The 24,756-nt window shown below is 37.7% G+C and overlaps 1 long non-coding RNA gene and 1 pseudogene across 1 annotated transcript; one reads left to right on the top strand and one right to left on the bottom strand.

Annotated features, from left to right (window-relative positions):
• Positions 1–709: 709 nt before the first annotated feature.
• LOC124712712 lies at positions 710–23,698 on the top strand. The gene is made up of 4 exons (XR_007005603.1): positions 710–759; positions 4,873–5,025; positions 9,537–9,627; positions 23,394–23,698. It is a non-coding gene; the product is annotated as an uncharacterized LOC124712712 (long non-coding RNA).
• LOC124724679 lies at positions 15,814–15,931 on the bottom strand (annotated as a pseudogene).
• Positions 23,699–24,756: the final 1,058 nt, after the last annotated feature.

Here is a 24,756-nt window from a genome sequence, read left to right as displayed (position 1 = left end):
GATCCTGTTGGCAGTTCAACTGTAACTTGCTCCCCTGCATTGTCTGTAGTGACAGCAGAGCATGATTCTTCAGAAATGAAACTAAACTGCACTTGCCGTACTAATTTGGCTGTCCCTATGCACACATTTTTAGGGGTGGGGTGTGGTTGCTCATGACAATTAGTGGGGCAAAATATTGTTCTTGATCAGCTTCAGTGCTTATTATTGTCTCTGGCATGCAGATTTCTTATGCGAGGCTGAGTAGCTTCACGCAACTGACTGAAGCTTCACAGTTTAAATAAGCATTTTGTGTGACAACTGGGACTCATCTCACTGATGATGGTGAGATAACAACAACTTCAATGGCCAACAACTGCTCAGAGCAATCTTCGTTATGTATGTTATTAGGCCAGCTTTGTCAGTCTGGGGCTCTGATCTTCCACAGTCTATGACTGCTTGTGATGCCTGCAAGAAGTTCCATCTGAGAATAACATCAGTACTACATTCTGTTAAACAAAAAAATTTGAAGGACTGTGTTCTGTCATCGACAGTTATTCTTGTGATATATATTCCTGTCAGTTCCTTCAGCAAAATTGCTTTTGTGTCATGGAATTCCTTCTTTAGCTGGTGACAATAAGTATTTGAAATTACAGAAAAAGAAGGCAATTGTTGACAAGCGCACGCATAGCTTGGCCATCAAAGATGATGCTGTGAGATTTCCTATCATCTCAGTAACTGTCCCCCATGGAATTCTGTGTGGTAGAGGGAGGCATTTTTTAGGTGTGTCACAACTTAACTAATTTTCTTCGTGCAGTCCTTTACTAACTTAGATTAAATATCATCCCATCTGCAAGACATTTTAACTCAAAGTTTTGAAATGACAGCTTGGAGATCCATCTGTGCAATACAATGGATGAAAGCATGATTGGCAAGTGTTTTCAATATTAAAACTGGGAGCCCAGTCACACATTTCAATTGTACTGAGCTTTGGTATGAATTACTCACACACTTCTTTTGGGTAATTTGTTATACCATTGTTTTCTTTTAACTTAATGTATTTGTGTTCATGATATGCCTTCTTCCACACTATTTATAGATTATTTCCCAGGCTGTTTTACTAATACTTTGCTTTCAGGTTAGTCAAAGAGTGTGTCTATTTTTTCCTGAATAGTTTGCATTTTGTTAAAACATGTTATAATTTAGTATTTCTTAATCATACAAAACAATTTTTCATGTCCTCTTTCAGTTCAATGATTTCAGGAGGGAACTTCTCAGTTTCATGATTTATAACTTTATTTAATTCTTTTACTGCAGGACACATTTAGTTTAAAGTTTTATTGAATAAGTTATAGGACTTTCCCATTTCTCATTAATATCAGTTGCATTGTATACTGGTTCCATTTTTCATTCTCTAATACTCTCTTTGATTAATTATAACTGAATTTTATTTTGTATATAAACATGTCAGTTTTTATGATGTCTGCATCCCCTACATAAATTTCCATGGTAAGATATCAGTAGTCAGATTTGTAGTTTTTTAAGGTTAAATGTACTTTCTCTAACACGTTCCACATCATTACAAAGTGTCGTATTCATTATCTATGGAACAAGTACTAATCTAATCTAATCTAATCTAACCTCCCACGTCCATGAGAACTTAATCAGTGCATTTTTTTGTACCATACCTATAGTAATTCTTATGGAAGCTAAGTTTATGTGATTATAATTATAACACTATAATAAATCATCATAACACAGATAATTAACATTATTATTTATGTGTCTGTATTGATGTTTTCAGCAAACAGCATGTATTTTTTGTTTGCTAATGCCTTCTCCAGTAATTTCTCTAGTCAATTAAAAACTCCTTCAGTACTGCTTTCAGGAAACTTATAAAGGATTGCTATAACAAGGCTGTTTTCCCTAGTTTTAAGTTTATTGCTACAACTGCAAGTGCCATTTTGGTCCTCAGGTCATCAATTAATTTCACTTTTTCACATTCTGTATTACTTCTGCTATAGCTGTCTGCCCCACCATGTTGTATATTAATAACTTTGCAGACAATATTAACAGTTACCTCAGACTTTTCACAGATGATGCAGTAGTCTGTAAAGAGGTACCCTGTGAAAGAAGCTGCACAAATATTCAGTCAGATCTTGATAAGATTTCAAAGTGGTGCGAATATTGACAAATTAGTTTCCTGTGACTATAACATAAATAAGACACAATTGAAATTAGTCAACTCATGCAAAAACTTGGATGTAGCAATTTGTAGTGATACGAAATGGAATGATCACATTGTCTCAGTCATATGTAAAGCAGGTGACAGATGTGGTTCAGTGGTGAAATGCTAGGGAAATTTAATCAGTTATAAAGGAGACTACCATCAAATGGGGTGATTTCACATAATTTTGAGGTTGTTTTCACCATAACATGCATAGATTATGTTATATAGCATTGTTTGTTAAAGAAGGGGTGAGGCATTTGTGTAGTGAATAAAATATGCTAAAAACAGAAAGTCAGAATCAGAATCAGAATTTTTATTGTCCTATAACATACAGAGTTAAATCATAATATTTAATGTACAGGGGACTCATCAATAATGCGATTACAATTTATGTATATTACAGAAACAATAATTATTAATTTATAATTTACAGAGACTGTGTGTAGCCTAACAACAGTATTACTGGAAAAAGAGAGAATAATTAATACAGTCATTTATTAGACATAAAACTTCTAAGCTTAATTAACAAAACACTAGCTTTCTTGCACAGATTGTCTCATTATCATTAAGAATTTCTTCTAAGGAATAATAACATTTGTGTACTAACAATTGTCATAGTTTTTGCTTTATTTGCCCCATCTCCATGCTGAGAATTTTTTTTCTTTTTTAGAATGTTGTAAATTTTAATGCAAACATCTTTAATCTTTGAGCGGGAAACATGAAATTCTCCTTGTTCCTAGTACTGTATTGATGTTTAAAGTTATTGTCTATGAATAACTTGGAGTTACAGTATACAAAAATAATCAGATCATAAATGTATGAACATGGAGCACTTAATACTTTTAAATTTCTTAACAGTGGCTGACAGGATACTTTCAGTTTTGCATTAGCTATATTTCTAACAATTGATTTTTGTAATTTTATTTCTAGTAATTTTGCTTGTGCCTCCCCAAAAAAACCTTATAACTGATTCAAAGTAGCTGTGGTAAACTATTTTTCTTGTCTCCACGCTAGTTGAATATGACAGAATCTTCATTGCAAATGTCAGGCTGTTTAATTTATTTGCTAAATACTTTATGTGTGAAGACCAGGATAGATTTTGGTCCAAATGCATGCCTAAAAATTTAACACAGTCTGCTTCTTTCAGTTCTTGGTTTCTACGACTAATGTGGAATTCTTTTATCTTACAATTTTTAGTTTTAAACAGCAGCAAATGTGTTTTCCCAATATTCAGTTTTATATCTTTCTATTTTATACAGGAGCAAATGATGGATTGCACAATCAAATGTTTCCATAAGGTCACAGAATAATCCTCCAACTTTTCTTGACTTGTTTAAGGCAGAAGTGATTTTTTTCACAAAATCATTTATGGCCTCTATTGTACACTTGCGTTTTTGAAACCCATATGATTAACTGAAATTATGTTTTATTTCTCTATATTTTTTTAAGTTTGAGTGACACCTCTTTTTCAAATATTTTTGAAAAAATTGGGAGAATAGAGATTGGGTGGTAGTTCCCCATATCTTCTCTTGAGCTTTTTTTAAACAAAGGTTTATCTCTGCATACATCTAGAAAGTGGCCTTCTTTGAGTAATTTATTAATTATTGAGCAAAGAGGATGAGCTATTATCCTGGCAGCTGCTGTAACTACTGTGTGTACCTACATTTGCCTGAGACAGACAAATAAAGTGGCCAAAATCATCCCATGGATTGGGATGATTGTATGTACATGCATTTCTTGAATCTTTATCCAAAGTTACAATGTATATGGGATGGAAATCAGATGTAATTTGAGGTTTCCTAAGAAAAAAATCTGCATTCTTCCATTTGAGTTTAGTGACTTTTAACACATTTTAAGAATGTCCATCACTACAAATAAGTGACAAGGATTGTGGTAACGAATTTTATATATTAAAGGTCAATTTTTTAACAAGATAAATTGCAAACTTTTAAAGTTCTAAATTGAAATATTAAGAATAGAAACAAAGCAAAAAAATTCTACTAAAAGATCAAAGTCAGTTTTCTTACTCAACATTCAAAATTAATTTTCATACACTTCAATCATTGGCCATAAAGTTACGATGACCTATTAGTCTAAAGCATATCTTCTCTAAAAATAAACATCATTCTCTTCTCAGCTGTTGCAGGAAATACTCACAAAACTTGTTCTTTTGGTATTGTGTCCTCATCAGGGACATTGGGAAAAACAAAAACATTTCTGTTGTTGTGTGTGTACAAGAATTTCATACATACTTCCCGTGAACCAACATTTGTGGCCACTCCAACATACTGCTTCGTGCACTCCTTGTTCACGGATGTGTATTTATAGTCTGCAACAAGACAAGCCTCTTCTTTCATCAATGAAACTTCATTGTCTGATGGGCCATTTTCACTTTCACTGCTGCTAGAAGCACTATCACTTGTTTTCACACTGTTTTCATATTCCTGGAAGTCATGGCCCATAACTGATTTCCCAGGAGGAATGTCTAATTTGCAGCCATGAGAACTAGCAAGTATATTTGGAGGATATCAAATTTCTTTGAGTACTTCTTCAAACCTGGAAGTTCATGCCTCTGCATTACTTTGCCAACCCTCCTTATCATTAGGCAGTTTCTGTAAGACAAGACCTTTATCAAATGGTGTGACACACACTTTTTATGTTTTCAGTAGAGTTTCCTGAAATCTTAGTGAGTGCTTCAGAAGAGATGGAAAACCATCCTTGGAAATGATCCCATGAGAGTATTTTTTCCATTTAATTAATACAGCTTGCCATGCAGTTTTCATCGGTCTCAAGAAGCCTACATCCAACAACTGGAGAAGGTGGGTATTATTACAGGGAAGAAGAAGGTATGAAATATCATTCCACTCACACTCTTCAATAACACTTAAAGACATGTGACTGGATAAGTTGTCTCTAATCATCATTGTTGGCCCATTTTGCTTCTTCAAATAGGGCAAAGTGACTGTGTAAAGAACTAGTCTTCAAATATCAGTAGATCAAACCATCCACTCTTACTCCTATTGAAATATGTTTCCTATGAACCATCTTCTTGCCACCCACATTTTAACTGTAACTTTGTTCTCTTTGCTGTGAGCTCTTTTAATATTTTCACTTAGTTGAATGGAGATATCTTCTGAAGGTTGTTCGAGGAATAAATGCACCCTTCTTCTTCTGGTAAACTGCTAGAAAATGTCTTCTCTTTTCAGCCACAGTTATGAAGGTAGTTTGTCACTAAATATCTAATATCAAGTATAGTGAAAGGAAATCCTGAATGTACACCCCTCAAGATATTTTGGTTCTAAATTTCTTCTTTATCCCCATTTAATACTGGCTGTTTTCCCAATTTTTTCGGAAGTATTTCCCATACTTTATTTTGTAGAGTCAATCTAGGTATGCCACACAAGTCACTCATTTTTCTATAAGATAATTTTCTGTACTAAATATCATGGCTGCTTTATCTATTAGTTTCGGATCATAATCACACTGTATTTTAGCACCTTTCTTGCTTTTATACATTTTTGACATTGTCCAAAATCATCCTAGGCAGTACACAATTTTGTAAAAACTATTGGTATTTTATAATTTTACACGAAAAACTTGACAAGCGTGGACAGCAGTTGTCTCAATCTCATAGTCTACTGATCTCGTTGACAACTGCAGTTATAATATTTTTCTGCTGGTCTCAAGAATATAAATTTTCCCCTTGATGATACTGAGTGAACTTTCAGCAATGAGACTCATTTGACATAAAATAAAAGTTATGGAACACAGGAAATACAATCTCACACTTAAAATAATTCTAGTAGTGGTAGTGGTACTACTAGTAGTAGTAGTAATAGAAATCTCTTTTTACAAGGATATAGGACATGTCAAAGTATTTACAATTTTAGACTAATTTTAAAATAAGCTAATTCATATACACATACATTTACAGACTTCTAGTTAGAGACAATCATTAGATTTACTCCTGGTATACAACACTTTTTTACAAATAACTTATTAAATAATGTAATGCCACACTGTTCACTCGCATCTCACTATCAGTCACTGCACACACTATACACACATTGTTCCATAACACTTCACTCACTACACACACACAATTTTCTGTACCACAACTTCCCATTTGCTATCCTCAAAAACTGAGTCAGCATCCCTCTATAATGAGCAAGATGTTGAGCTCAGAAAGAGGAAGAGGTGTTAGTATTATGCAATACATAGCTTGGTGGTAAGTTTTCCCAGAAAAGGAAAAAAGAAGGAAAAAACATTATGTGAAAGTGTTATGTGGAAGTTACGTGGAATGTTGGATGTTTTATAATCATTGTTATTATTTATTTGTATAACATTTTTTACCAAACCCCTACTCTATTTTATGTAAGTAATCCTTCAATGTATAAAATGTATTGCATAACAGGTACTTTTTAGCTGCCCTTTTAAATAAGTTTTCTTTTGCAATTTCTTTTATCTATTTTGGTAATTTATTGTACAGTTTTATTCCTTGGTAGAAAATGTTGTTTTGAATTTTATGTCTACTTTTTCTTGGCAAATGTAAGATGGCTCTAGCTCTTGTTCGATAGTCATGGACAAAACTGTTTGTGTAGTAATTACCAATGTTATTTTTGATGTGTACAACTGACTGGTAAATGTATTCACACAGAGCAGTTAAAATCGCCAGTGTTTTGAACAGATCTTTTCAATGAGCTCAGCTGCCATTTTTGGTTATGGTTCTTATGGCTCTTTTCTGGAATTTGAAAATTGTGTTCTTATTTTGTGCATTTTCCAAAAAAGTATGCCGTTGCTAAGAATTGAGTGTACATATGAATAGTATGTAACAAAAAGACACTGCATGTTACATAATGATGATAGGATTCTAAGGGCATAACATGCTGATGACATTCTGTTTGCAAGTACCGGCACCTTTGTGTGTTCACACCACTTCAACTGAGAATCAATATTCATTCCTAGAAATTTTGCATTTGTTACACAGTCTATAGAGATGCCATCTACATTTAATTTAACATTGTAATTTTCCCTCTTCAAACTGAAATTCATGGCATTAGTTTTCTTTATGTTCAATGTCACTTTATAACTTATTGACCAACTGTAAACTTCCTTGAGAGCTTCATTTGCTTTCTCTGCAAGTAGTTCTCTTGTTTCCTCAGTGACTATAATGTTGCTGTCATCAGCGAAGAGAGTTTTTTCACCATGAGTAACACTACTGGGAAAGTCATTGATGTATATCAGGATTAGTATTACTCCTAATACGCTACCTTGCAGAACCCCTATATTAATGTACGAGGGCCGTTCAGAAAGTAACCTCCGGTTGATTTAAAAAAATACACCAAGTTAAATAAAAATATTTTAATATATACATCTTACAACTACATCTTTGCACTATTTTTCTACATAGTCTCCATAGCGATTGAGGCACTTATCGTATCTCTTCACAAGCTTTGAAATTCCTTCTGCATAAAAATCACCCGCTTGTGCCTGGAGCCAGCCTGTGACCGCATCTTTGAGCTCTTCGTCGTCATCAAACCGCTGTGACCCGAGCCATTTCTTCAAATGCATGAAGAGGTGATAATCACTTGGCGCCAGGTCTGGGCTGTAAGGTGGATGGTTGATAACGTCCCACTTGAAGGACTCAAGAAGGGCCGTTGTTCTGCGAGGAGAGTGAGGACGGGCGTTATCGTGCAAAAAAACGATACCGGAAGTCAGCATACCACGGCATTTGTTCTGTATAGCCCGTCGTAACTTTTTTATTGTTTCACAGTACACGTCTTGTACCACGGCATTTGTTCTGTATAGCCCGTCGTAACTTTTTTATTGTTTCACAGTACACGTCTTGATTAATGGTCGTACCACGTTCCATGAATTCAACCAACAACACCCCATTGGCATCCCAAAACACCGTTGCCATCAGTTTTCTGGCAGAAAAATCTTGCGAGGCTTTTCTTGGTTTGGTAGGCGAATTTCAATGTGCCCACATCTTTGATTGTTCTTTTGTCTCAGGGTTCACGTACTTAATCCAGGTTTCGTCACCGGTCACGATTCTGTTTAACAATGGTTCTCCTTCGTCCTCATAACGTGACAGAAAGTCTAATGCAGAGGCCATTCTTTGTGTTTTGTGGTGGTCGGTAAGAATTTTGGGCACCCATCGTGCACAGAACTTACGGTAACCCAATCTTGCTGTCACTATCTCGTACAAGAGAGTCTTATAAATCTGTGGAAAACCAGTAGACAACTCCGACATTGAGAAACGTCGATTTTCACGAACTTTTGCATCAACTGTCTGAACGAGTTCGTCAGTCACCAATGATGGTCTACCACTCCTCTCTTCATCATGAACATTTTCTCGTCCACTTTTAAATAAACGTACCCATTCACGGACAACTCCTTCACTCATAACTCTTGGTCCGTACACGGCACAAAGCTCACGATGAATAGCTGCTGCAGAATATCCTTTGGCTGTAAAAAACCTTATGACAGCACGCACTTCACATTTGGCGGGGTTTTCTATTGCAGCACACATTTCAAACTGCCACAAAAACTAAACTAGCGCAGGTACGACGTTCACTCGACCACGGCTTGATGCCGACTGACCTGTTGAGTGCGTGAACGCACAGATGGCGTCGCTACTCCCCCCACAACCCGCACTGTGACCAATCGGAGGTTACTTTCTGAACTGCCCTCATATTTTGGTTCTGATAAGTGATGTGTGGGAGTGAAAATTAGGGGCAATTTGTTGCTATGCAGCAGGAAAGTTCAAATAAAACAGACTGTTCAAAATCTCCCCAGTGTCCAAAATCACCCAGTTTCACAATACATACAAGACACTTATGTGACCCAGCTCTGAATATTGCTCAAGTGTGGGACCTATACCAAATAGGAGTAACAGGGGATACTGAATGGATACAGAAAAGGGCAGCATGACTGATCACAGGTTTGTTTGACCCATGGGATACTGACACTAAGACGCTGAAAGAACTGCAATGACAGTACTTGCAGATAGGCACAAACCATCCTGTGAAAACCTATTTGGTAAGTTTCTAGACCCAACTGTACGTGATGAAACTAGGAATATATTACAGTTGCCTATTGCTTCAATAGGAATTGTGAAAGACAAGACAAGTCAGAAAGATTTAAGCAATCATTCTTCCTGTGATCCATATGTGAGTGGAACAGGAGAAAGCCTTAATAACTGGTACAATACTGCCATATACTTCAGAGTGATTTGCAGAGTACATATGTAGATTTCTGTATCTTTCTATGGAATGAGTTTAACAGTTTGTAGTTATTTATATGTCCGTATGATTCATCTTCTTTGCAGCCGAATCCACTCATTATGAAGAAATGTGGTTAAGGTTCATTTAGGTATAGCCCAAATGCTCAGCTTTATTTATTATATACTGAACATTCTGGTAAGTTATTTTAAATTTGTTTCCTAAAGTAACACAATCACTTGTAGTGGTTAATTTTCTACCCTTTACTCTAAAAATATATACCTATTGCCTTTTTCATGAAGAAGTTTGTTTATCCTGCCACACATAAGATTTTTTTCCTTTGTAATTTTGCTGCATTCTATGTTTAGTATATAAACATCTGTCCATTTTGCGTATATCTACTATTCTACATTTTTTAAAAGAAGCACGCATCAGTTACATTTTAATGTTTGTTTTTCATATCTCCTTACTGACACAAATTGTACATTTGGTTGTACCTATGAAGTTGAACTGTTTCGATTGTGTTCCAATATTTATTACCTCCTAAGAATTTTTTCAGACTTTTTAAGTAATTTTGTGCCTCATTTTTTGAATCATTGGCACTAGCTATGCGTATGATATGTTCGTAGTCTCTTTCACTTTTCTCTGCAGTAAACTTTTTTGTACCTGCTCCTGCAACCAAAGGAATGAAGTATGTAGGGGAGGGGGAGGGAGGAGATCAGAGGTGATGTTCTCATTTCCATTTCTGAAATACATCACACGTCATCTGTTCCTGACATTCCCAGCTTTATTAATTTTATTTATTTATTCATTCATTCAGAGATCATCTGACAATGATATAGGATTTATCAATGGAAATAAATAGCTCAGAAATATATACACACAAAGAATATATGAGAATGCTTTTATGAGGATTGGACAGGTAGTTCACCATTGCACTGATGAAGGGACGATCCTGGTATTTGCCTGAAATTATTTAGCAAAACACAGAAAATGTAAATCAGGATGACCGGATAGAAACTTTATCCTATCAAATATGAGGTCAGTGTCTTAACAACAGTACAACCTCATTCAGTTGGAACCTATCATACAAAGTACTTTGATATACACACAATTTGCTCCAGGTAACTTACAGTTTTGCTCTTCATGCTGCATGCATCAATGATGCCCACTGGTGACTCCTGAATCACAGACGAGTGCTATAACTCTTGAGCTAACTCCATTTCGTTTGGAAAAATGACTACAAGCCTGTAAACATAACACTATGTCCTGTACATGCCTTTATGTCTTCCCCTCCGTCCACCTGAAAAACTGAGTGCGACACGGGTCTCGTAATACTAGGACCCGTGTTGTGTGGCACCATAGGCTGCTGCTGGCCGAGTGACTGCAAGTCGCGAGCAACGCGGCGGAAGTCCTTATCAGCGCTCATTAGAAACCAGAAGTGTGCTTTGATAGAATTAAATGATAAGAGCGCTAAATCTCCATAAGAATAACACAGACCGGAAGTGAATTCTTCTGCAACACGGGTCAAGTAAATATAAGGCACGCTCTGAGGCAGTGAAAAATTCTAAGTCCGAATCAAGGTCACGCGCAGTGAGACGCTTACAGCGCCAGAGACTAAGTCCGAATCAAGGTCAAGCACTATAACACGCTTACACGAACCGATAACGTATTCCACAAATGCAGTAGCAGTAGCATCATAACACGCAAAACCTGCCCACCATCCCCACTCCTACACACAGTAGGCCTCCCAAAAAACAATTGTTTAATATAAAAACCTATATTAATCACCCTGATAAGGATACCTCACTTACCGTGAGGCCATTTCATAGGATGGTTTTCGGCTGTGTGTCTGAGCAGGACTTTGAGGGTTTTATTCTATTGAGGTTATAACATCTTAACCTAAGAATAAATAAGATGTTAAGTTGTTTTAATTGGTTAAAAAAAAAAAAAAAATTTCACGAGCGGTCTGGCGCGACCAAAAACCACCACAATGAAACTTTAAACATAAGAATATTTTATCAACGACAACTCTAATACAGACCAAAACCAAAAAATAAGAGAATTAAATAATGAAACTTTAAACATAAGAATATTTTATCAACGACAACTCTAATACAGACCGAAACCAAAAAATAAGAGAATTAAATAAATACAGGGTTATTACAAATGATTGAAGTGATTTCACAGCTCTACAATAACTTTATTATTTGAGATATTTTCACAATGCTTTGCACAAACATACAAAAACTCAAAAAGTTTTTTTAGGCATTCACAAATGTTCAATATGTGCCCCTTTAGTGATTCGGCAGACATCAAGCTGATAATCAAGTTCCTCCCACACTCGGCACAGCATGTCCCCATCAAGGAGTTCGAAAGCATCGTTGATGCGAGCTCGCAGTTCTGGCACGTTTCTTGGTAGAGGAGGTTTAAACACTGAAAATTTCACATAACCCCACAGAAAGAAATCGCATGGGGTTAAGTCGGGAGAGCGTGGAGGCCATGACATGAATTGTTGATCATGATCTCCACCACGACCGATCCATCGGTTTTCCAATCTCCTGTTTAAGAAATGCTTCTGCTTTAGCCTTTTCCTTAAGATTTTCCAAACCGTCGGCTGTGGTACGTTTGGCTCCCTGCTTGCTTTCTTCGTCGACTTCCGTGGGCTACGCGTGAAACTTGCCTGCACGCATTCAACTGTTGCTTCGCTCACTGCAGGCCGACCCGTTGATTTCCCCTTACAGAGGCATCCAGAAGCTTTAAACTGCGCATACCATCACCGAATGCAGTTAGCAGTTGGTGGATCTTTGTTGAACTTCTTCCTGAAGTGTCGTTGCACTGTTATGACTGACTGACGTGAGTGCATTTCAAGCACGACATACGCTTTCTCGGCTCCTGTCGCCATTTTGTCTCACTGCGCTCTCGAGTGCTCTGGTGGCAGAAACCTGAAGTGCGGCTTCAGCCGAACAAAACTTTATGAGTTTTTCTACATATCTGTAGTGTGTCGTGACCATATGTCAATGAATGGAGCTACAGTGAATTTATGAAATCGTTTCAATCATTTGTAATAGCCCTGTAGAAAACCCGCCCACCTCCCCAGGGGACGTAACCCCTGCAACCCACAGGAAAGAACGCAATAAACAACAGAAAAACAATTATTCTGCAACACGGGTCTCGTAGTACTAGGACCCGTGTTGTGTTGCACCGTAGGCTGCTGCTGGCCGAGTGACTGCAAGCCGCGAGCAACGCGGCGGAAGTCCTTATCAGCGCTCATTAAAAACCAGAAGTGTGCTTTGATAGAATTAAATGATAAGAGCGCTAAATCTCCATAAGAATAACACAGACCGGAAGTGAATTCTTCTGCAACACGGGTCAAGTAAGTATAAGGCACGCTCTGAGGCAGTGAAAAATTCTAGGTCCGAATCAAGGTCATGCGCAGTGAGACGCGTACAGCGCCAGAGACTAAGTCTGAATCAAGGTCACGCACTATAACACGCTTACACGAACCGATAATGTATTCTACAAATGCAGTAGCAGTAGCGTGTTATGACGCTACTGCTACTGCATTTGTGAGTGAGAATGACAAGGCATTTGTATCAAGCACCAGATATCTTGCTACATGATTTTATTGCAAAAGCATTGAAATGTGAAAAAGTATTATGTTATCCCCTAACATTATTAACCACTACTCTGAGTTCTATAAGTAATATTTGATAGTGTAGTATGCATTACTTATGAAGAATAGTTGGCCTGCCTTTTTAAACAGATGTATTTTAGTAACCTTTTGCCATCTGCTTGGGCAATTTATTATACAATTTTATTCCCCGATAAAAAATGTTGTTTTGAGTTTTTGTTTATTTTTTCTTGGTGAATACAATTTGAAACTGGCTCTTGTTCCAAGTTTATGTGTAGAACTATTGGTGAAGTACGTTAGTAAATGCACTCACTTGGTGCAGTAAGGTTGCCCAGTTTTTTAAATGATTCATAGGAATGAACGTACAACTACTTCTAATTATTCTTCTCACAGCATTTTTCTGCAGTTTAAAAATTGTGTCCATGCTTTGCATCTTCAATCCTCAGAAAATAATCCTGTAGCTAAGAACTGCATGTATGGAGGAACAGTATGACACCAGATGATATTGGCTGCTACAAAAAAATGACAGAACACTAAGAGCAAAAAATCTCAATGGCATTCTTTTTGGCAACATCTTTATGTGTTCATTCCATGTTAATTGACAATTAATGTTCATCCCTAAAACTTCAAGTTTGTTACAAAAACTATACATTTATCATCTCTGCTTAAAGCAACAGAATTATTTTCCCTCTTTATGCTGTAGTACTTACTGTTTTCTTTTTTTTTTTAATTTACGTTCAATGTTAATCTATTACATACTGACCAATTGTAAATGTGGTGACATCATGCAGTTACATTTATTTATTTATTTTCTGTCCATATAACAAAAAGATTTCAGACATTGTCAGGAAAATTTAGATTACATTACACATATACAGTAAAATATTTACATTCTTTCATAACAACATATGGATCAGACACTTGTCTGTACACATTATTTTGCAAAAGGGCACTACAAGTAGATTCCTCTATAGTGTAACACGATTTAGCTTATATTTATAATAGTACAGTACACATAATACAGTGTATAATTACATTCTCTCATACCACTGATAGATTGGAGACATTGTCTATATACACTGTTTTCCAAGATGGCACTACAATTTAAAGTCCTCTATAGAGTAACAACACTTCTCTATTAATAATTGCTTCAGTCTACTCTTTAGCATATCTAGATTTACTTTCTTGAGTTCACAGGGTGGTGCATTGTAGAAAATTGCTCCCATTCTGTGTGGGCTGTGGTCCACTGCCTTTTTATTGGTCACAATTCTATGAAAATTTTCCCTTCCCCATGTATCATAGTTGTGTACATTACTGTTTCTTATATTAAATTCAGGATTTTGTTTCACAAACATGACTGTCTGCAGTATATACATGGAGTATACCATAAGAATTTTATATTTTCTAAAGATGTCTCTACAAGGCTCTCTCTTCTTTACCTTGGCTACCATTCTTACTGCCTTTTTTTGTAATCTAAAAAGTCTATCTATATGAACTGCTGATGCCCCACCCCATATCTCAATACCATACTGAAGGTGCGGATGAATTAACCCAAAATATATTTGCCTTAAAGTATCATGGTCCAAGAAGGCTGAGACCCATTTCAGTAGATACACATTTCTACAGATTTTCTTGCAAATATTATCTACATGTTCTTTCCATGATAATTGTCCATCAACAACGATGCCCAAAAATTTACGTGAATTTGCGTATGCAAGACCCAATGGGGATATAAATACAGTATCAGTTATGGCAGCATTATAACTGTGGATGAACTTCATTATTGTCCATCAACAACGATGCCCAAAAATTTATGTGAATTTGCGTATGCAAGACCCAATGGGGATATAAATACAGTATCAGTTATGGCAGCATTATAACTGTGGATGAACTTCATTATTACCATTTTGTCTTTATTTACAAGAAGCTTGTTTGCTGTAAGGTATGCAGACAGAGTATTGGAACTGATCTCGGTACCGTTAGCTGCAGACTGCATGTCACTGCCACAGTTGATGAAGGATATGTCATTGGCATAGCTTACAACCATGCAATTTTGGGGTTCAAATAAGTTATTTACATATACAAGGAACAGAAAAGGCCCTAGTATACTTCCTTGAGGCATGCCACATTGAAGTGGCCTGAAGTTTGATTTAGTTGTTAGGAGCTGCTCATTATTTTGATAAGTTAGCTTTACATAGAGTTGTGTTGCACATACTGTGCGCATGTGTTTACGAACAACTGCACCGTTAAACATTTCGCACCAGCCACCAGAGGTGCTGTGTTTTATATAAGTGTGTTTTGGTTTTGTCATTCTTTGCTTATACTTTTTATATTTTTTTATCTTCCATACATGAAGTTAGTCCATGTATAGTAATGAGACAGATCTGATGTTTGTTCCCTGCATGTTAAGTTATTTACAATCTCAAGCTTGGAACGATCGAACAAGCTATGTATTTTTTGGCCATCTCCTGTGGCTCTGTTTCTTTTTTTTTTTTTTAAAAAAAAAAAAAAAAAAAAAAAAAAAAAAAAAAAAAAAAAAAAACAACTCCTCCTAAACAGGCCATGAAGGCCCAACGGTACTGACTGGCTGCCGTGTCATCCTCAGCCCATAGGCGTCACTGGATGCGGATATGTGGTCAGCGCACCGCTCTCCTGGCTGTATGTCATATGTCAGTTTCTGAGACCAGAGCCGCTACTTCTCAATCAAGTAGCTCCTCAGTTTGCCTTACAAGGGCTGAGTGCACCCCGCTTGCCAACAGCACTCGGCAGACCGGATGGTCACCCATCCAAGTGCTAGCCCAGCCCAACAGCGCTTAACTTTGGTGATCTGACGGGAACCGGTGTTACCACTGCAGCAAGGCCATTGGCTGTGTTAAATAAAACTAATATTAATTGTTTGAGGGAGTTTTTGTGTAGTCTAGCTCTGCTGTATTAAGTACACACAGGTTCTACTGGTCGAACAATAGTCTGCACAATTTGTACTGACAAAGTAGTGACCCTGACGTGATTTATTTGTGCAGTCTCATTGGATTACCGAGCACTTATGGAAGAGATTTGCAGAATGACTGATGTGAATCCCACCATGTCATGATTGGCTGTGAGACTACCACCTTTCTGGCCACATAATCCAGCTTTGTGGTTTGCACAGGTGGAGGCCAGTTTTTTCTATTCTGAAATTTTAGTGAATGCCAATTAGATCACTAGTATGCTGCAGAAGTGCAAGATATAATTACCTCACAACCAGAGGCTAACTATTATGACTGTATTAAAGCAGAATTCATTTGGCAAGTGTCAGCACTGCAGGAAGAGCGATTCCATCAGGTTCTCACTCAGTAAGCTATTGGCAACAGAAAACCTTCACAGTACTAATAATAATAATAATAATAAAGATTTTATTGTCTTTAGGCCATTACAGCAATTGACAACATCAAATGAAGTTCCAATTTATAATGCAGTGTGATAAGGTATTGACTACTGAAATATTTTAGCTTATATTCCAATAAATGTACAGTGGGTCATCTGTTGGATTACTGCATTTTACAGTTGAAGAATTCATTGATATCATAGAACGGGTGGGCAATAAACCATTCATGCAGTCTTTCTTTGAATGTATGTTCAGGAAGATCCTGGTGGGACCTAATGAGCAGAGTAGACATAGAAGCCATCCCAGATGGCTTGCTGCCCACAACATGGAGCTGTTGTTTGCCACTTCCTGTCAAAGCAGTTATAGTGTTCCAGTCTGACATGCCATTGGACGTAGTAGCAGAGTTGGTAAATAAAATCAAGGATGTGATGACGACAGCTGCTGTGAGCACAATTACTGCACAGTGTGATAGCAAGATGCCAACTGTCTCACATGCAGCTTATGATACCTTAGCACTCAAGGTAGATCTATTAATGCAAAAGATTGGTGAATTGTTATCTCAATGTGACCTGGGCAATGACAGAAGCTGGAATCAATACTGCCGACACTTGTGCAGCAGAACATTGATGACCTCTTCTGCAACTGAGCCTGAGCAGAAATGTGCCTTCTGGTATCACCAAAAATTCAGGGAGCAAACATGCAGATACACAACCTCCGGCGCATACCCAAATGGCAGCAACAGTTGGAAGTAGGTGCCTTGTCTGATTGCCGATCAGTGTCTCCACGCCTGTTAGTTAGTTATAGGCTATCCAGCTGGAAAGATTTTATAGAAACTGGATCCAATTTGTACATTTACCCACAGATATGTTGACAGGAAGCGACCCTGCATATATTGTGTCTGACCACTGTGAACAATTTGCTCATAACAATGTGCAGCACTCTGCACTTGGAACTAGACCACAGGCTTAGCAGTGTCCAGATTTTGGCAGGTTCCACTATAATACAGTTGGCTGACAGTGAGTACATGGAGTTGCTGCATGGATTTCTGTCTTTGACATGACCCCTTTGGGCACCTGAGGAGGCAAGGCATGACACTGTCCACTACACATAGATGACCGATGGTCCCACCACATCTTGAAGACCATAACGTTTGGCACCAGCTTCTCTTGCAACTGTGAAAGCAGAGTTTGACATTATGGTTTGTGAAGGTGTAATGTGGCCTTCCAACAGCCCATAGTCCTCAACACTACATCTGGTACCGAAACAGGATGGTGCATGGTAGGCTTCTGATGATTACAGAGCCCTGAATGCCAGAACAATGCCTGTCAGATGTCTAGTGCAGTTGTTACATGACTGCAAATATGTGTTGAGTGGTGGTGTTATTTTTAGCATCCTGGACTGCACAAAAGCACACACACGTATCCTGGTAGCTGAACGAGACAATCCCAGATAGCAGTCAACACTGCTTTTGATTTTTTTGAGAGCAAATTTATGACTTTTGGACTCAGGAATGACACTCAAACATGGAAGTGCTTCATTGACTCAGTGCTACAGGACCTAACTTTTTCTTTTGCTTACCTGGACGAAATTTTAGTTTTTTATCATCAGCAGAGTAACAATGGCAGCATATAACAGACGTGTTTAAGCAGTTGGCATCATCCTAAACACTGCTAAATGTTTCTTTGGCCAGCTCCAAGTGGATTTCCTAGGGCATAGGATAACAGCAGCAAACTACCATCCCCACAAAAGCTATGGAGTGCATATGACAGAGAACTTCTGGTTGTTTATGAGTCTGTCAAGTACTTCAGGCCTCACCTGCAAGCAGAGACTTTATTATCTACACTGACCGCAAACCGCTAACTAACACCATTCATCAGAACAATATGAACTGTTCACCTAGGCAACACAGTCAGCTAATGTTCATCTTGCAATTCAACATAGATGTGCAACACATCTCCGGCATTGACAATGTGGTGGCTGATTGTTTGTCTCTGGTTGGAAGCATTACTAGTACGATCGATTATGCCAAACTCGCTGCCACTCAACTATCACATCAAGAACTACAAGGACTTTTATCAGCAGGAACATTGGCATTGGATATCCAGCTTATCCAAATTACAGGGAGTATGACAAGCCATTCATACCTATTGCCATCAGAAGGAACATCTTTATTATGCTACACGAATTGAGTCATCCTAGAATTTGATCAACAAACTGCCTAATGATGAATGGTTATGTGTGGCTGGGACTACAGAAAGACTACCGTGAATTGGTGAGGTATTGTCTTAAATGTCAATGCAGGAAGATATACTGCCACATCCAAGCACCAATAGGTAACTTTTCGATTATGTCGGCTCATTTCAGTCTTGTTCACATTGACTTTGTCAGTCCATTATCATCATCTGACCGTCAATGTTGCACACTTACAATGATAGATCGTTACACCCACTGGCTGGAAGCTGCACTGGTGGGCAACTTTACAGCAGAAACTCTAGCTTTCACTTTCATATTTTATTGGGTGTAATTCTTTGGCTTCCATTACATGTCACAATAGACGGAGGATGGAAATTTGAATACCACCTATTTAGACAAATTGCAGAGTTTGTGGCACAGCTCTCCACAAGATGACCAGCCATCACCCGGCCAGTAACAGGGCGACTGAGAGATGGCACTGCTCACTTAAGGCAGCACTAGTCTGCCACAACACTGAGTGGACTAAGGCCCTTCCCATTGTACTACTAGGCCTCAGAAACACGTTCAAATCAGATCTAGGTACTTCTTCCGCAGAACTGGTCCATGGCGAGATGTTGAGGCTTCCAGGAGAGTTCATAAAAACAAACATTCTGTCACAACCTATGGGTGATCAAACAGAATTCTTTCACCAACTGCAAGAACACATGATCTGAATCCACCCACACCAGTCTCATAGATATGGTAGAGCTACCACCTTCATGCGTCAAGAATTGAAAATTTGTTCACATGTCATGTTATGCACAGAAGGCACCAAACTGTCATTGCAGCCACCATATTGAGGACACTACCATGTAGTCACGAGGGGAGACAAGACAGTTGACATTCCAACTAACAATAATTGACCACTGTTTCTATAGATGGGGTTAAACTGGCTTATATCTTCCAAGAAGCAACATTGTCAGAACTTCCAAGCCTATGGACTGACCCACCAACTGCCTCATCAATGCCTTCACAGCCACCAGCGCAGATTACATCATCAGCAGACCTGCCAACACATACCTCAAGATCCGGTAGTCGCATTCACTTTCCAGCCCGCTATTATTTGGAATACCATACTACTTTCATCGTGAGGGCTAATGTAGCAACATTGTACTGTTACGTAGTGTTGTATCACACATGCTGTGTGTATATGTTTAAAGACAATCACACCATCAAACATTTCATGCCAACCACCAAGGCTGCTGTGTTTTGCTTTTGTTATTCTTTGATTATGCTTTTTATATTTTTGTATCTCCCATGTATGTAGTTAGTTCATGCATAGTTACGGAATAATTCTGATGTTTGTTACCTGCATGTTAAGTAATTTTTCATTGCAAGCTCAGGATGATCGAACAAGCCTGTGGCTTGACAAATAAAGCTAATGTTAATTGTTTGAGGGAGTTTTTGTGTAGTCTGCTTCCATCGTATTAAGTACACACAGGTTCTAATGGTTGAACGACAATCTGCACAGCACGTACCAATAGAAAACATCCCCGAGGGTTTCATTTGCATTCTATAATAGCAGTTCTGGCATGAGATCATAGTTTTTTGCAGTAAAATTCTTGAATAAATGCTTCACTGAGTTCTTGCCACGTTAGATTTGTCAATGTTGAGCCTTTGCCAACTACCTCCATTGTCATCATCAGGAGATTAGATTTTAGGAGGCTGTTAGATACTTTAGCTGGCATTACTAGTACACAAAGTCTTCCATGTGCTACCAGAGGTCATATTGAAGTCTATGACTGAAGAGCGTTGCTAGCAATACTGATTTTGTCAGATGATGAAAGACTCACATCATTTCTCTGTCACCTTCCAGTATCAAGGAACCATTTCCAGGCACCACTAAGCAAGTAGCCCACATCCCAGTTAAATTTGTTGTTACACGTTCTGATTTGAATGGCTTGTTTGATGACAAAATCCCAGTAAATGGATGCATGGGATAATATTCTCATTTCATCAAATTTAATTGTTCATAAACAAATAAACAATTAGGTTGGTTTGTATACTTGAAATACCACTGTTGATGTTGGTTTGCTATTGAATCGGTTGAGAACTGTTCACAGTAGGTTACTCTCCACCCTACTTTCCCATTCGTAACAAAACCTATTCCCCTTATATCACTGACATGTTAAAGGGACAGAATAGGACTCAATACACTAGTCTGAGGAACACCTGTATTTATATGTGTCCTGTCTGACATTTGTTTTACCAAAAGTTAATCATCAGTAGATGTATGAATTATCTCTGCCTCTTGTACCCTTTTCTAGCTCTTGTACCCTTTTTTTCCAGGTAAGTCGTTTGTTTTAAATCATCAGTCTATCTTTCATGGTTGATTCTATTACTTTTGAGAATTCAGACAGTAGTATAAATGGTCTATAGTTTTTAATACTCTCTTACAGCTAGTGCTTCTAGCTTGTTTAGTAGTATTTTGTGGTCAACAGTGCCAAAAGCCTTGGACAAGTCTAAGGATATGCCTGTAACACAGTCATCCTTTTCAAGACGTTCATGTATCACTTCTGTGAACACTGTAACAGGTGATATGGTACGTCTCCAACTTTGGAAACCAAACTGTGCTTTGTTATATGATCATATTTATTCATGTAACAGCCTTGCTGCAGTGGTAACACCATTTCCCATCAGATCACTGAAGGTAAGTCCTGTCAGATTGGCTAGCACTTGGGTGGGTCAATTCCAGGTCTGCCGAGAGCTGTTGGCAAACATGGTGCACTCAGCCCTTGTGAGGCCAATTGAGACTGAGAAGTAGTGGCACCAGTCATGAAAACTGACAACGGCCAGGAGAGTGGTGTGCTGACCACATTCCCCTCTGTATCCACATCTGGTGATGCCTAAGGGCTGAGGATGATATGGCAGCTGGTCGGTACCATTGGGCCTTCAAGGCCTGTTTGGACAGTGTTCGTTTGTTTTAAATCATCAGTCTATCTTTCATGGTTGATTCTATTACTTTTGAGAACTCAGACAGTAGTATAAATGGTCTATAGTTTTTAATACTCTCTGCATTACCTTTCTTTAGTAAAGCACAGCTTGTTCATATGTTAGGTACTCTGTGAAATACTTGAACTAAAGGATTCAATAACATGTTTTTTAAGGGGCTTGTATACACTCTATTCATGCTTTCAGAACATAGACTGGAAACTCATCCATGTCTGCTGACTTCTTTTTTTATAGTTTTCCTGACTTCAAGTTCTATTGTGGAAAAAAAACATCAATGTGCTTGCTGCATAAGTCATTCTGGGTGCTAAACATGTTTTAGGAAGATTTAATTCAACACTACTGAAGTACCAGTGAAACAGTCTTTAACAAAATTTGTAAGTTCATGGGGATATTCTGTCACTTTACTCTCACCTTGATCTATATGTTGTTATACTTATGTCTGCTATTTCTGGTTTCAAGGTTTAGGATCTCAAACACTACTTTGCTTTTGTTTTCTACATTATGTTTTATTTTTTTGTTTTCTGTATTATATATTATTTTATCACTGAATGAATGTTTTGCAGCAAGCAGTGCCCTCCTGTATATTTCTAATACCTGTGATAGTAACCTAACAGCTGTGGATTAGTGTAATGCTTTAGTAAACAACTGAGAAATTTAAATGCCTGGAAGGACTTTCTAAGCTGTGCAGTTATATGTTTCCCTTAGCTGCTGCTGCTAAAGTGCCTACTCTTGAAAATGTCTCCTCAAAAATTAATTTAAACAGTGTGGTTCAGAATTTAGAGAACTTCACATCTACATTGTTTTCCATATACACTTCATCCCATATTTGATTTGCCAGTGCCCTAGAAAAAGGTATCTATTTTATGTCCCAAGAATATCCTTCTGTAGATTTGCAGTTTTGTGGGTTTTATCAGGCCTGTCTTTATCTTTATTATTTGACATTAATGATCAGAAAAGCCAAGATATCTTATAAATACTATGCAAATTTTCCTTTTGATATGTGTAAGCAAGACTGATGCTAAACTTCCAGGTATGCTAGTAACAGTGTTTACCATTTGTGCCACACAAGAAGTGCTCAACATATTTAGGCAGCTATTACTAATTTTACCTGCAACACCTGTGTTAATATTCATGTTTCTGCCATGTGACGGGACTTCCATATTGAAAATATTTGATATATCGCAAGTACATATACAGAATTTTATGGATTTTTTTTCCTTTACTTATTCTGTGATAGATGCTCGCCTCTAGGACTGCTTCGATACTTTCTTTGTGCTGCATGTGGCCCACAGGGTGCAGGTTGGGCTCTGCTGCTTCATAGAGTTCTCCGTACCTCAGCCCACCATGTGTCCCAACGTAATTCTTTCCTCCCTATCGGCATGAATTTTGGTGACTTCCAAAAATTGCAGAAATGATTATTATATCAAATTATAATCTGTAAGAGGCTCAAAGGTATACATTTATTCAGCTTGGAGGTAAATAATTCAGGTATGTTATTGCTTCTGTTTAGCCCTGCACCTCTTTGTGTTGGTTTTCAGTTGTTGGGGTCACCCTGTGTCCTGATTGTAGTGCTGCCCTCTTTTAGTGTGAAATGCTGCAGAAAACAAATCACCTATTTTTTGACATTAAAATACACATACCGTCATTTGTTACTACTAGTAGGCAAGAATAGCTGCTTTAAGATACGCAGCAAAATAATGTTTACAATTATGAGATGACTGTTTATTTACTGTAATAATTATGGTAGGGCACCAGTTCTAATCACATTTTCTTTATGTCTAGCTAGGAACGGATCCATCTACTTCTGGGGTGCACATAACAAGCAAACAAAAATGTAGTACACAAGTAAATGAAGAGGGACTATTCTACTCTCTGAACATACTATCTCAATCAAAGTGACTCCAGTGACCATGACTTCTCTCATGCGTCCGACGATGATCCAGCTTGCAATCCTCAAGATTAAAGATCCTCTTTGGGCTTAAATGTGGGTGATGATGCCTCCTATTCTGATGAGACTCATGATAGCATATGTAACTCTGATAATTGTATTGGCACTGATGAAAATTATAAGCCAGTTTGGAATCCAATTGAACAAAATATAAACAGTAAGTTTCAGTAGGATTCAGGACTTAAAAATATTTCCTCTCATTTTGATGTCGCTTCTCACGTTTATAAAATATTGGTAACATAAGACACATTTAACAATAAGGCATTGTAAACAAACAGATGCACAGCACAGAAACTGTCCAAAATGCCAGGCAAAAAACATCTCATCTAGCCATTTTGCTTGACACTTCTGAGAAGTAAATAGGGTAGTTTATTGGCATAATGATAGTTATGAGGTAAGTTATAAAAGTCACTATACCTTGTGACTGATTTCTAGCATTATTATCTTACTGGCACTTTGATGATAATGATGCCCCTAGAAACACAAATGACAGAACATACAAAGTACAGGTGTTAGTTGAACAGCTGGAGAGGAAGATGTGTTAATTGATGAATCTATGATTCCTTGGAGAGGAAGATTGATTTTTAGGCAATATATCCTAAGTAAGTCTCACAAGTGTGGTGTAAAACTGTACAAAATTTGTACAGAGGAAGGCTACACTTTTTCCTTGCATATCTATCAAGGGAAAGATAACGAAATACAAGGTGGAGGTCATGCAGAGGCTATCACTATGAGAATGTGTGAGCCTCTTTTTGACAAAGGTCACATTCTCTATGCCAACAATTTCTATACAAACATTTCTCTAGTGGATAAGTTATTAGATAAAAATATGCTTCTCTGTGGAACAATTAATCCAAATAGAGCAGGACTTCCCAAGGATATAGTGGAGACAAAGCTTAAAAAGGGAGGGGTAGGTGGAGTAGAGAACAATAACTAGCTGTGCAAATGGACAATAATCATTTCATCACTTCGTGGACACACTGATGGTTTCGAGCAATGCTTTTCAACCTGTGGGCCATGACCACCTGGGGGTTGCAAAGCCTTGCTCAGGGGGTCATGATCTCAGGAGAAAACAGTTGCAGCATGGCTGATAACATATGTTTCAAGACAATCACCTGCTATGGTATAAATGTCACACGAAAGTGACAAGGTTTTGTGAAACACCTTGCAAATTCGCTAATGTTCAGATCTAATCAA

This window comes from Schistocerca piceifrons, chromosome 1 (genome assembly GCF_021461385.2).
Source record: "Schistocerca piceifrons isolate TAMUIC-IGC-003096 chromosome 1, iqSchPice1.1, whole genome shotgun sequence".
Lineage (NCBI taxonomy): Eukaryota > Metazoa > Arthropoda > Insecta > Orthoptera > Acrididae > Schistocerca > Schistocerca piceifrons.
This window is presented reverse-complemented; position numbering and strand designations above follow the sequence as displayed.